Below are 15,248 nucleotides of genomic sequence, written 5' to 3'. Positions count from 1 at the left end.
GCTACCTCACCTTAAGGATCACATTCAAAGAGAATGAATACGCCAAGGAAATAAAGGTTAAGTACTTAGTCATTGACGCCCCCTCTTCATATGATAGGATCATAGGGCGACCAACCTTTAACCGATTGGGAGCCGCTTTATCTACCTTGTATCTATGCATGAAATACCCACTCTCTAATAGGCGTGTGGGAGTCGTACGTGGAGAGCAGGAGATCGCCAGAAAGTGATATGAAGGAAGACTTAAATTAAAGAGATCATTCCCCCCAAGCGTAAGTGCGAAAAGGTCAATCCAAGGATAACACCGCCCGACGAGGAAGTTGAAGGCAAGGATGTTCCTCATCCATTTCCAAAGCGCAAGGAAGCCTAAAAGCAAGAGGAAATTCCTTTAAATCAGGAGAACTTAATAAAATCATCTTGTTTTTATTAGTTATTCATTTTAGATGTTGTGTCTTTTGTTATTTACTTAGTTGGAATTTTCCCGCGGGCAAGTATTAAAACAATGTCGGCTGTAAGAACAATTTATTAGGCGAGATGCACTCCTTCCCCTCTCTGCATCTTGGGGGAGAGGGTTTTCAACAAGGCGTCTCGTCCTTGATTTATCTATGATAATGTATTTATCCGATATCTATGTAGGAAATCTAATTCTGTGAAGAACAATTATATTTGTTGGAACCCTCAAGGGTGGATCCTTGATGCCCATGGTGTAACACCCCGTTAATTCTGGTGTATTAATTTAATTATTTTATTAATTAAATTATTAGAATTAATAATCTGTGGGAATTATTTGGAAAAATGATAAAATATGGTGTTGGGCTGAGTATGATAGTTAGTAGAAGGGGGGGTGTTAACTAATCAAGCCCATTAAGAATATTTTATTTTATTTTTCATAAAATAAAGGAATTTGGGAAAGAGAAGCAGAAGCAGAAGAAGCAGATTTTGGAACTGAAGAACACGTGAAAGTGAGAAGAGCCTAAAGGGAAGGAGAACTTCGAAGATTCGACTCTGAGGTAAGGGGGGATTCTTCGGGTTAGTGATCCTTATGCGATTGTAGGTAGTAGGATTGATTAGGATTATCGTTTAGTTCATTCGTACGTGTCGGGTTTGGGGAATTTTGATTAGGTTTTGATGGAATCGTATGAATTACATGATTTTTGTTAATACTTGTGATATATGATGTTGATACATGTATAAAACTTGTCTGAAATGTGTAATGATGTGGAAATTGATGATATTGTGTGCTATGTCCGTTTGTATATGAATTGGGGAAAATGGGATGGGGTTATTACGATCAAAATGGTGAATTTTGCTGTGCAGGTACGTAGGAACCGGTTCCCATGTGGGACGAACCGGTTCCCCCTTATAAAAAACAGAGCGTGTGGATTCTGGGTAGCTGGGAACCGGTTCCCATGTAGGGACAACCCGGTTCCCCATAGTAAAAATCAGAGGCGTGTTTTGGGAAGCTGCCAGGAACCGGTTCCCATGTAGGGACAACCCGGGTTCTGCAGCATTTTTTCTAAAAATGTTTTGTCTTTAAAATCCCATAACTTTTGACCTGAGTATCCGATTTATGCGCCGTTTTGAGAACTGCGGAGCTGAGTTAATGGCCTATACGATGAATAGGTGGTATGGACGTAAAGTCTAAGTTGTTTATTTGTGATTATATTATTTATTGGGTGATGACTTTCGTGTATGCGTGTGATATGTTTGTATGAATGCTAAGAATATATATACATGCTTATTGGTGATGATTTGGTGATGATAATGAGACGATGTGTTACATCGGATTGGTGATGTTGTGAGCATGTTATATGTTGCATTCATTGGCATACATTTTTGGTGATGGATCCCGGTGATGAAAGTGGATCAAAATGGTGGGCATAATTCCCATTGTGTGGAATTTGTGCTGGTTAAAACTGTATCTTGGTGATGAAAAAGATCGGTTGGATGGGTTTATCCCATGGATGGTACCACATGCATTAGTGTCAGTTCATTCATTGCATTACATTATGATATGACTGAATGATTGTGTGGAGTGATAGAATATGCTTATGTACTGATGTTTGGTCGTTATAACAAATTCCGATTCTATGTATGATGAGTGGATGATGATTGCTATGATATTTTATTGTTTATGATTGTATAATGGTTATTAATTCGAATGAAACTCACCCTTACTTTGATGATTTCAGATTAAGGATGTAGCGGCGTCTTGACCGGGTGAAGATAGCTTGTAGGCTAGCCCGTAGTTCGTGTCGAGTCATGCTCTGATTGTAACACTGGGATCGTTTAGTCTTAGCGTTACTTGAGATACTTTGTTGCTATTTTGATTATGGATTATGTATTGTTGAACTGTTTGGATATGTTCCTTACATTGTTAAAAATAAGTTTCCGCTGTGATGAACACATGTTTGAAGTTTGGTTTAATCTTAATAAAGCATGACAATCGACTTGATGTTTTTATTTATTTAATAATTGTAGCATCCTTGATGTGTTATTACTCTGAATATATTATATTTTTCGCGGGGGTTTAGAAGGGTGTTACACATGGTGGCAACTATATTTGCTGAATCCCCCAAGTATGGATCATTGATTCCCATAGTGGCAATTATATTTGCTGGATACCTCAAGTGTAGATCCTTGCTTCCCATATGGGCAATTATATTTGTTGGATCCCCCAAGTGTGGATCATTCTCGCCCATAGTGGATATTTGCTGGATCCCCCAAGTGTGGATTCTTGTTATCATATTGACAACTATATTTGTTGGATCCCCCTAGTTTGGGTCCTTTCTGCCCATATTCGCAATTATATTTACTAGATCCCCAAAGGGTGGGTTCTTGCCGCGCATAGTGGCAACTTTATTTGCTAGATCCTCTAAAGGTGGATCCTTTCCGCTCATAGGGGCAATTATATTTTCTAGATCCCCCAAGGGGGGATCCTTTCCGCCCAAAGGGGAAATTATATTAGTTGATCCCCCAAGAGTAGATCCTTTCCGTCCATAGGGGAAATTATATTTACTAGAGCCCCCAAGGGAGGATCATAGTCTTCCAAAAAGGGCGACCATGACCACAAGCCATCTAGAAAGGAAAATGATAGAGAAATCAAATACCAAAAATTATTTAACATAAAGACCCATCCTAAAAGATGTCATTGTTCCAAATAGATTACAAAAAGCCCTTGGATGGGACAATCAAAATTACAACCAAAAAAGAAAAATGGGAAGGAGTTATTCTTCATCCAAAAGCTTCCCCATTCAGGACTACCTTAAAAGGGTATGAGGGACTCAAATCAAGATAGGGATAAAGGAGAGCCACCTACCTTCTTGCCTCCTTAAAATAAGTGACAGAGGTAACCACAACTTCATCTGCAAGCTAGGAGACATGATCCTCCGTGCTCTCAAGGGCACTATAGGCCTCCATAAGCAATTTCTTCAAAGCGTCTACCTCTGTTTGTTAGATCACCCTTTCTTCATCCACTTCCTAGGCATGCACCTTCAGATCATCCCTTATTGCCTTCATCTAACTTAACGCCATCCATGCTCTTGGGTACACATGTTCAGGTTGGACACCCCGAAAAACATTCTCCATAAGGTATTTGAGTTATTATTCCTTAACACCTTCCCTACCAAAACGCATCTCATAAGTTGGACCTCTAGTAAAGATGATATTTGGGAGGGAGATAAGGCGCAGAGCATCAGATAAACGCTTGAGAATTTCCTAAAATAGGAAAATTAGTGACTAACAAAAATTGTGGCATCATAGGTTGGGTTGCTCCGCAATGTGACTCAGTGAGAGTCGGAAAATCTTCCAATCTCTCTACTTTGGGTCCAGCTTCTTTATTGGATGGAAGTGCGGAAAAACCATCTTTCCTACAGGGAACCTTGGGAGGATAAATCTCCACTGCCCGTAAAGACTTGCCTTGCTCCTCTCCTAGAAAAATCGGGGGGCGAGGTAAGGACGACATCACCCACTACACGGTGATCTACATTTTTACCAGGAGCTCTTGACTATCATCAAGAGACACCTTCATCATTTAACCTACATATAACAAACCAATTAGAGCATGAACGTACAATGGAAATTCTAATCAAAATATACATATATTTGCTCTTACTCAAGTACTCCTTAAATCCATCTTCATCTTCACGGTCCCGAAAAGTAAGGGTGTTGCACTTCAAGTGGCGAAAGCTCTCCAAAACTTGGATCACTTTGTGATCCAAAGGGGAAGGTACGCGTGAGTCCACCCACATAATGATTTAGGATTAGGGGTCTAGGAAAAAGGAAACAAGGGCTCACCTATCGGTCCCACCGTGACGGGAGATGCACGGTTTGCACCTCTTATTCGAGCTAATTTGTCCAATCTTTATAAGTAATGGAAAAGGACTTTTGGAAACACATCCCCGCGAAGGGATGTAAAGTCATCTATGTTTTCTCTTTCCTCACTCGAACAGTGCTCCATAAGCCCGTCGTCTCTCTCACGACAAGTGCTTGATAATACATGGAGACTATGTCTCACACATGGACAAAAGTCATTTTTCTCACCATAATAAACGATTAACATCTAAGACACAAGAAATTTTAAGTGAAAGAAAGAAGAAAGAGTTAAGCAATATTTCCGAGAGTGTGTATATATATATCTATATATGTATATATAAAGTATGAATGAAATGGACCCGCATTATCTTCAATAGGCTGACTGTAGACGAGGGAAAATCCCCCCACTTGAGGGCTACGTATAAACATGGTGTACCGGTTTGTCTTCTCGAAGAGTATCATTAGGATGCCTCTTCCATTCCAAAATTCTACCTAGCCAAAAAGTTGATGTCACATCAATAGTGACACGTTTTTCCCAAAACTGTCAACTCGCCTAAGTCACGTAGGCTCCTACAAAATTCAGTATCCGCACTGAGGGACTCACATGCCACTGTAATCACCCTACACTGAGGGATTCACTGAAAAGGGGTCGCTCCCCCAATGCAATCCTCTGCCATAAGAGTCAGCGGCTGGGCGATAGGCGCCTTCGAGAAGAATGGTTTTAAAAACACTTTGCCCTTTATCGGAAAAGTCCTCGTGCTTGAGGTACTATGTAGTATCCTATTTTGTAAAAGACCAAGATTCGGGCGCCCATCGCCTAGAAAATAGGTCGCCCTAACAAAACCCAATGTAGCCGCCCATACAGTCCGCCCGACGTGGCATTCAAGTATGAGTTATAGTTTGTTGATTCTAAAAATGTAGTCAGTCTGTAATCTCCTTAATAAACGGAGCGGATAAAACCACATCTAAGGGGCAATAAATCCTAATGCATGGAGAACTCCTATAAATACACTATCCCTCAAGGGAATAGGAGACTGCTCTAAAGTAACATTTACTTACTTACACTCATTCAATCACCACTCAGAGAGAAATCCACTCTGAGTAATCCTATCAACATCATTCTAACCGCCTGCTTGTGACCTACCAGCATCAGCCAACAATAGGACCACTCACCTCACTGAGCTGGTCCCTAAAATAACCTTGAAAACTATCATATCAGGCTACTCTCCACCATGGGCTTACCCTTGCCCCTAAACGTGTAATATACGTACTAGGGTATCTGAGTCTCCATGCCATTGTAGGGGGACTCTCATACATCTGTATTTTTTTTGGAACAATACAGATTCCATCATCAACATCAGAGTCTTAACAACTACAAATTGATCATTCAAGCCATTAAAAAATTGGATGACTTTATCTTTAAGAATGAAATGTCTTGCTGAGCTCATAGCTTCACAACTATAAGAACGGGGACATGTGCATGTAGGAATTGATTGATAATCTGTAACTTCATCTTATAATGCCTTCATCTAAATGAAATGCTGAAAAACTGACCTTGAACCTTGTTTGAGGTTATTTAGTTGAGATCTAAGAGCAGTAACTCGAACACAATCAATCTTGTAGAATCTTTCTTTATGGTCATTCCAAACATCAACGGAGTTTTCATGGAAAACTATAGTTTGCGCAATCGAATCAGAAACTGAATTTAAAATCCAAGAATGTACTAGATGGTTGTAATATTCCCAAGCTACAAGGTTCAAATCATCATATCGGGAATTTGTATAGAACCATCAATGATCGGTATTTTGTTCTTGGTACAAAGAGCTATGCGCTTCGATCTGCTCCAAATTACATAATTGTTTCCATCAAGCTTCGTAACAACACTGATTGAATTGGGACCATCATTAGGATGAACATAAAACACTAAATCAGTCTGAGGCTGAACCAATAGAGCAACTTTTAGAGGCATTATGATAAAGAAAAACGTAAATGCAATTATCAGAACAAGAAAATATTGCAGTAGAATAATGGTGAAGGATCGATAATGGTTATGAAACTATCAAGTGTCATTGTAAAACTTGCATAAAATTGAACAAAGAATCCAAGATGAGGAAGAAAGTTGAAATGTGAATGAAAAAGGTAATAAATCTCTCCCCAGAGAGTTCTAGATACCATATTATGTGAAATCTCTTATTCATTGATTGAGATGAAGTACAAATGAGTTTATATACAAATGATCTAGTCTAGCATTGTTATGGGACACTAACTTTATGCAATCATACGTGCTAACTACCTCTAACTAACTATCATGATGTGTCACTTACCTTCTAATTAACTTGGTGACTTATGTAACATGTTATCTTTCCTAACTTGTTACTTACATGCATGAGCTTAAATATGGTGTAATATATACTATAATATTTTTTATTTTAGAGAACGAAGAAATAGATGACATATCCAGTCAGCCACAGATGGTCAAAGCTCTTAGTTTTAATTTAAGGGGTAATTCAGAGTGTATTTCAATTATAAATTCTGTTAAGTCGTTGTTATTAGAATTTCCTAACTTTGGGATTAAATTTATAAAACGTCGTGCGAGTATGATTGCTCATATCTTAGCCAAGGCGGCTAATTTTTAAACTTGACGCTAGGGGTGATTGTATCCGAACCAATCCAAAAGCAAAACCGCAAATCGAACCAATCCAAACCGAAACCGCAAAAAACCGCATTTGGTTTGGATGATTTTGGATGATTTTTGGACTAAACCGCGCGGTTCGGTTTGGTTTGCGGTTTTTATTTCACAAAACCGAACCAAACCGAACTGAACCGCATATTTAACTTAAGTTTTGAATTTTAATAATTAATTTATTATCTTTCCAAATCCAATTGCACACAACCACACCTCACGTTTTGAATTTTAATAATTAATTTATTAACTTAAGTTTTGGCATAATCCACTTAGTTTTTATATTTTATTGAGCTACATATATATGTAATTCTCTACTATCTAATATATATATTTCATTTATAATGTATTTTTAGTTCTCTATTGTTCTTGTAATATAATTTCTTTTGTATGGTATAATATCATATATTATATTGACATTGAATTACTTTCTTTTTTCCTTTTATTTTAGTACATTTTTATTTTATAGTGTAAACCGCGGTCCACCGAACCGATCTAACTGCATTAGTTTGGTTTGGTTTGGTTTGGATGACTTTTTAAAAATCAACCGAACCAAACCGAACCGCATGTATTTTTATCTCGCGGTTAGGATGACTTTTATGCTCAAAACCGAACCAAACTGCACCACGAACACCCCTACTTGACGCTGTATCTTTGATGAGATTTCTCCTTGTATCACTTTTTATTTGTTTAATGAAAGCAGTTAAATTTGTTCCTGTAAATGAAAACACCATGTAGGCAAAGTCTTTTCATTCGTTGACAAATTTTAAGATTTTTATTAAAATCCGACTCCTTTTAACTTTAAGCTACGGTTTTATATGCGTGGTTATAGTTTAGCGTCATCTGTTACGTATAGACAATGATTCTTATTTGTTGATATGTTAGACTACAATTTAAAAACATGGTATTTTTTCTTTCAATAGGCAACTGATGTAAAGTGCGGCCTAATTGTAAAAACTATAGTCTTTTACAAACAATCTGAATATCAAGTCAGTGAAATTTTTGAAAGTGAGGTTTTAGTGTTAAAAAATGTGCATGGAAACCTGAGTCTTAAAGTAAGTATTTATAGGAAGGGAATTAAGATTTTAATGATGAAAAACTCAAATTTGGATAGTTGTCTTGGATGAAAATTGTAAATAGGTCATTGTGTCTTCCATCCCCAATCCTTAATAGCATTTCAAATTTGCTTAAATATGCCTCCTGAGCATCTCCATAGCGAGGTCTACAGTGAACATTTGCCTTTGGAGCGATCCTCTTTTATGTTGAGTTCGCCTTGGCCCATTCCAAGATAAAACAGTCAAATAGTTCTAAAAAAGAATGGCAATTTCTCTTTACACTCTTTATACCTTTTCCAAGGCCCCAAACAAAATGTAAAAAATGTTTTTTTTTTCCGAGCTATATTTTCGGACGCACCAAATTCTATTTTTTATTAAATTAAATTTGGAGATGCATTTGCGAAGTCTTTTTTAGGATGTGTTCGGAGATATATCTCCGAATATGCTTGGTTATAGAAAACTCAAAAAACAAAAACATATCAGAACTAAATTCAAAAACAAACCAACACCAACATCAACATTACATTAAATAAAAACATTCATTACATAGATAGTCATTAAAATAAATTCAACATTACATATTATTTTCATCGAAACGTTGCAACATAATGATTATATCCTCGACGGATCTTTGAATCTTCGATCCCCTTCAATCGGACCCTTTGAGAAACACCATATTTATATAAGTATTGGGTCACTTTGGACCTCAAAAACATTATCATATATCTGGAAATTTATCTTTGAATAAACCACACGTTTTTTCATAAGCTAAATTCGAAGATGAACATTCGAAAACATACCTAATTTTGTTAATATGTTAGATGAATTCAGATATGTATATCTGATAACTTACAAGAACCAGAAAAAAACAAGAAACTTAGTTTTCAAGCACATACAATGTAAACCATAAGCCAAACCAGAAAATTAATCAAGAAATACACTGTTATATATTACTTATGTATTAAATTGTATCAAGATTACATCATTGACGATAATACATACAAAAGTGTAATGATTACAATCTAAAATGAATTAAAAGATCCAGTACTGCATAAATCTACAGTTGGTTCTGCCTTAGACTTTTCGTGATTTGATTCTCTTTTAAGCTCCATCAATTTGGTGAACTCTTCCATCCTCTCCAAAAATCGATCCGGCCAAATTTCCGCCTCATTTGTTGAATGTGTCATCCACTCCATCAATGTAGGTGGTTATGGATACCCAGGTTTTAAATAAACCTGAATAAAATGAAGCGATTTTGAAAGCCATCCTATGCATATTATGCGTCGCGAAGGGTCTTTAGGTCGACTACTCTGTAGTGGAAAAAATGTCTTCGAGAATCCATATCTTGTCAGATCGATACACACTTTAACATATGCATTTGCTATAAGGTGGCTCATATCAGAGAATCATCGCATCCATTTTGAAAACGATGTGTTACTACTAACACAAGGAATAAGCCCATTTTGAATTGAATCAAAAATTTTCTTGTCATGTATAACTTCGTGTAGATTTTCCTATGCATCGTCAACTCTTTCAAAAGTGCTATGTGGACAAATTGGTAATTCGTCTCTCCTTTACCGAGCAAACTAGATACGGCCTGAAAACCACAATTATCAACATCCTTAACATTCACAATCTGCTCAATATGTTTATGCATAAAAAGCGGTATTTCACCAATGAATTCAATCCCGAGCATCGATGGTGGAGGAGGTGATGGAGGAGGTGGTGGAGGAGGTGATTTCCTAATGCGTGCACCACTTTCAACATTTTTTTTTGAGATTTTGGAGTTGGAGAATTAGGGAAATTTGAATCAACATGTTTAAAGTATGATGGAGACCGCTTTGTTGAATTGTCATCTTGAGTCGATTTTACCTTTTTAGAGGCACCTTTGATTTTAACTGGTTGCGAAGGAGGTTTCAAATCTTTGGTTTCGGGATATGCAATCTTCCTCAACTGTTCTTTGATGTGCAATTTTATGGTGCCATATGCCTTTGCAAATCTATCTTGAATTATTTCTCACTCAGTCTGGATAGTTAAATCTATTTTACCAGCCTTAATAACACCATCATCATCAAACTGGAATCTTTTCTAGTGATTGTACCCTTCATCCATACGTATTAGGGAATTAATATTTATTTTTATAAATTATATATTTCAAAAATGAAAAGACATGAAAAATATAATGTTACTGATACTATTCTTTTTCTTTTCAATACTTGGAGCATCTCCAACACATATTGTTTAATGGGTACGTGAATTTATTAGTTTTGAAGTTTAATATTTTTAACATTGGAATAAGTACACATGAGGTTCTCTTTACTTAAATTTTTGTATAATTATTTCATGAAATAATGTAAATATTATTGTTTATAATTAAATAATATTAAAATTTTGATAGTTGGTTGGGTCAAGTATGAATTGTTGAATCAAATTTAGATTGTTTATTGAAATCATTATTAGAATAAAATTGGTTTAATAAATTGTTTATTGTAATCATTATTAAAATAAAATTGGTTTAAATTATTTTTTTATAATAATATAATGTGGCTATTTGATCCCACAAACAATCAAAATTAGTTCTCCAATTAAAGAGGTTATAAGTACGCATGAATTTTATCACTAGACACAATTAAAAAATTTATGGACAGACCAATCGTTAGTTGGTTAAATGGTGATTGACGCTAAATTTAATAGAAAAAACTATGATTCAATCTCCGCAACTCTGATCGGAAGTAGATTGGAACTACTCGATGCCAGAACTGTTCTTCAAATTAACTTAGACAATTTAGTAATACTGTGGTAAAATAAAAAAAATAAATAAAAAAAAACTATTAAAAGGACAAAGTTTAGAATATATTTTGATTGTGTGGAAACAATTTAGGAAGAATTAGAAGAAAAATGGTTCAAAGGACAAAGTTTAGAATATATTTGTGTGGAAACAATTTAGGATGAATTAGAAATAAAACTTATTAACCACGAGATTTAACATAAGTAGTTATTAAATACACTCAATTTAAACTGAGAGATCATATATCACCCAAAATCCTTTAAGTTGTGGTCAAACTTTTCATCATCATCTTCTAGTTTTCCTAAGATTTTTTTCTACAAAAATTATTTGTATGCATAAACCTTTTCCCTTACATTTGATTGTATGATTTGGACAAGATGAAACTAATAATTATGCGATAATTAGGGTAAAGAATAGTGATAATGTATATATGTTCATCTCTAAATAGCAAAAACACAGGTGGGGTAGAAAAAGGAATCTAGAGTCACAATCTTATCTTAAATTCAGGATTGAATACATAGTGCATGTTTCTCACCTTCCATGTCAGTGTCCATGCATGGAATAGATTCTACGCCATTAGCATCATATATGCATGCTTATGTTTCATGATTGTGGGGATGCATCGTCAAAAAGTAACAAGTAAGTAGGGGGAACTTGCTAAGAAAAAGCAAGACTAGAGTCCCCCACACGTTAGCCATCTACATGCTGACCACAATATGTCCTTTGATTTCTTCTTCCCCACCTTAACTGGCGGTTTTACGCCCACCTCCACCATCATTTGTTCCTCTTATGTCTCCAATTAAAATTCTTTTTTTTTTTGAAGAATTTTATTATGTACATAGATAATTATTTGAAATTTAGTATGCAAAAAAGTTGGATCGTATACTAAATTAAAATCATTTCTAAAATACATTTTCGGAAATGGAAATGTTCAGAGTCGTTTGCAAGAGTCATGGTAAAAGGTTCAAGAGCGAACCTCAACTCAAAAGGTACACAAACAGCTAGACTATCACTTGATCAAACCATTTTGCACATCAATGCATCAATCACCTCTAACCCTATCAGACGGTTGTCCGCATAGAACGTCACATCACGCGTGAACGATTTCAACCACTCTTGATATATAAAGGTAAAGCACGCCATTTTAGATATTCAAGTCCTTGCATGTCATGAATCTCTCCACCTATCGGAAGTACATATCCATAGTATAAAGACACAATCGTAACCTCACTTTTCATCTCTAGTTCGGAACATAACAATGACGCCGTTTATAGAAATCAACTTCAGATTTTTATTAATTTCCACGAAAACCATCGTCTCTCTGGCAAATATCCATATATTCTTTCATTAAAGTTTCAACGATCTTCTTCCTTAAAGTTTCAACCCCCTCCCCCAACAGATCTCTCATATGATTCATCAAGAATGGTGACATTAAAGTCACTCAATCCACAGTTACGTGGCAAGTTGATGTTGTTGTCATTGATGTTGCTAGCGCTGAAGCTACTAGTGCTTCTTGTTGCAGGTGAATCTAAGAGTACAAGGATCAACATACTTGTTAAAAAACTTCTACAATTTGGTACAAGCTTCCTCCATAGTCAGTCACCGGCATGTCATACCCAAAAAAGGGAAACATATGACGTAAACCCTTCAGCTCTAGAGCGAAAAAAAGGAACATGTTGTCTACACAATAATAAATAACCCTTTTCATGACAAAGCTTTCATGTCATCCAGAAAAAAACTGAGGTTTAATTCCAAGACGCGCCATATATATATATATATATATATATATATATATATATATATATATATATATATATATATATATATATATATATATATATATATATATATATGTATATATATATATATATATATGTATATATATATATATGTATGTATATATATATATATATGTATGTATATATATATATATACATGTATATATATATATACATATATATATATATATATATATATCTATATATATATATATATGTATATATATATATATATATATATATCTATATCTATATGTATATATATATCTATATGTATATATATATCTATATATATATATGTATATATATATATATATATATATATATGTATATATATATATATATATATATATCTATATATATATATCTATATATATGTATATATATATCTATATATATATATATATATATATAATAACTTGTTGCTTAGATTTTTATAAACACCGAGGTGATATACCATTTAGGACATGACTTGAATGCCACAGCTAATGCACTTTATGTTTTTATTTGTTAACAACTATAAAGTAAATGATTTAACCCTTTAATTTTTAATAAGTAGAGGGATAAAATAATCAAATTTTACTATAATACACACGTTGAACAGATCTTATCCTAATATTATCTTATTTGTAGCCTCCCCACCGTCGAATGCATCATTTGTTTAGGATGGATAGCAAGACTGAAAAATATGTTTTTCTACCTTGAACAAAATATTTTTTTAGCTTTTGCATTCCATCTTAAACAATAGAGTTGTTGTTGTTGTTATTGTTTAAGGTTTTGAACAAGTATGATTTATTCCTAAAAGTCTTTACTTATGGATTGCAAGTGCTGGAAAAATATTTTTCAATTTTTGGAACAAACACCTGATTAAAAGTTGGATGCATTCCAAGCATGAAAATTGTATAAGTTAGTGAAATTGTTGTTGTTGTTGTTGTTGTTTTTTTTTTAATCAAATAAAAATTGGATTAATTCAAAAAACAGATTACACAAAGGTGATTCAAAGGGATCCAACCTATCAAGCCTCTTACATCATGAGCTTGGCTATATAGTCTTTATACTTCCCATTTTACCACCCTCTATGTATAATGGTATCTTTGATGCTATTTACAACTACCTCTATATCATAGATTTGCCCAAAGCAAGTGTCATTCCTATATTTCCAGCAGAAATACACAGTTTCTGCTATTGCCAATTTCATAATACCACATTTCTTCCCCTTCCCTCTGCAGTAGTTTGTGATCCAAGGCAATTCACGGTTCCACTGCTGCAGTTTGTGCCCTACATGAATCCATTGCAACACATTTGTCTAGATATGCATCATTGGTCTACAATCAAAGAAAAGATGATCTATGCTTCCTACCTCCTAGTAGAAACAACAAGTAGGAGACAACACCACTCCAATCTTCCCGAGTCTATCTTTTGTAGCTATCTGTTTGGGGCAAGCCATCTAGAGGCAGAACACAGCTCGTGGTCTAGCTATATTTCCTGTAGTTAAGACATGACAGTCCACAATAATCTCCTGCTTTAGAAGCCCTTTATAGACTTCTCCCAATTTGAATTTGCTATTGAGAAAGCTCTTATCCCAGTAGCTCTGCACCTCTGGGATTACTTGCCTTGTTGCCATGATACCTTTGATTATCCAGGAGGAATTGTTGTTACATTCCATGGTCAGAATATTATTCCCTTTTATAAAGTACATATGCATCCACTTCACCCAAAGGGTGTCAGTTTTCTTGTAGAGATCCCAAAGAAGCTTCATCATAGTAATGGTATTCCACCTATCCAAGTCCAGAATATTGAGACTGTAACACCCGGTATTTAGTTAATTATTTAATTATATACATTCAAATTATTTCGAATTTAATTATTGAATTTGTGGAGAGTTGAGAATGTGACATCTCATTTGATTGTTTGAAATTTGGCACTCTGATCTTAATATAAATGTTGGGTAGAAAATGGGGTGTTACATTAGTGGTATCAGAGCAGGTCGGTCCGTCCGGCCAAGTTGTCTAATGTTGTTTATTCCTCTTTACGCGACAAGTGTGTGAAACACTATCGGTACTTGTTGCTTTCTGGTTGTTGCAGGAATTAGTTTGAGCGAAGTGGGGGAGAAGCTTTGCTTCTCGGATGTGGTTCAGTTGCAAGTTCGCAAAGAGGATTGTTGTCTGGGTGTTTCGAAAACTGAATTTCGACGAAAGAATGTGTCTCTCGAGTTATAAAAAGTTTGGGAGTGAGGAGATATGTTAAGATTTGTTTGGAATATGTTTAAGTTGAAGAAAAACAGGTTTTGGAGTGAAATTTTCGTAAGCAAAACGCAGGAAATTGCTGAATGTTTTGTGAAACTTCAAAAAATTCATAACTTGAGTTCTGGACATCCGATTTTAGTCCCGTTTGAAGCGTTGGAAAGCTAACGAGATGAAATTTATTTTAAAAATGGTTCCATCAGCTTTAATAGAATTATTTGTAACAAGATGATGTTGGAAAGAGATGAAGTTTGCGTTTACGCTTGTCCTTGGGACCAGACTTGTGCGTTGGTGTCGCGCTGAACGCTAGTGTCAGAGTTGAGTGAATTGAAGGAGTAATTAAAGGGTTTGTTTAGAAGAAATTTTAAGAATTAGGTGTACCATTTGAGA

This window comes from Vicia villosa, unplaced genomic scaffold, assembly GCF_029867415.1.
Source record: "Vicia villosa cultivar HV-30 ecotype Madison, WI unplaced genomic scaffold, Vvil1.0 ctg.003487F_1_1, whole genome shotgun sequence".
NCBI lineage: Eukaryota > Viridiplantae > Streptophyta > Magnoliopsida > Fabales > Fabaceae > Vicia > Vicia villosa.
This window is presented reverse-complemented; position numbering follows the sequence as displayed.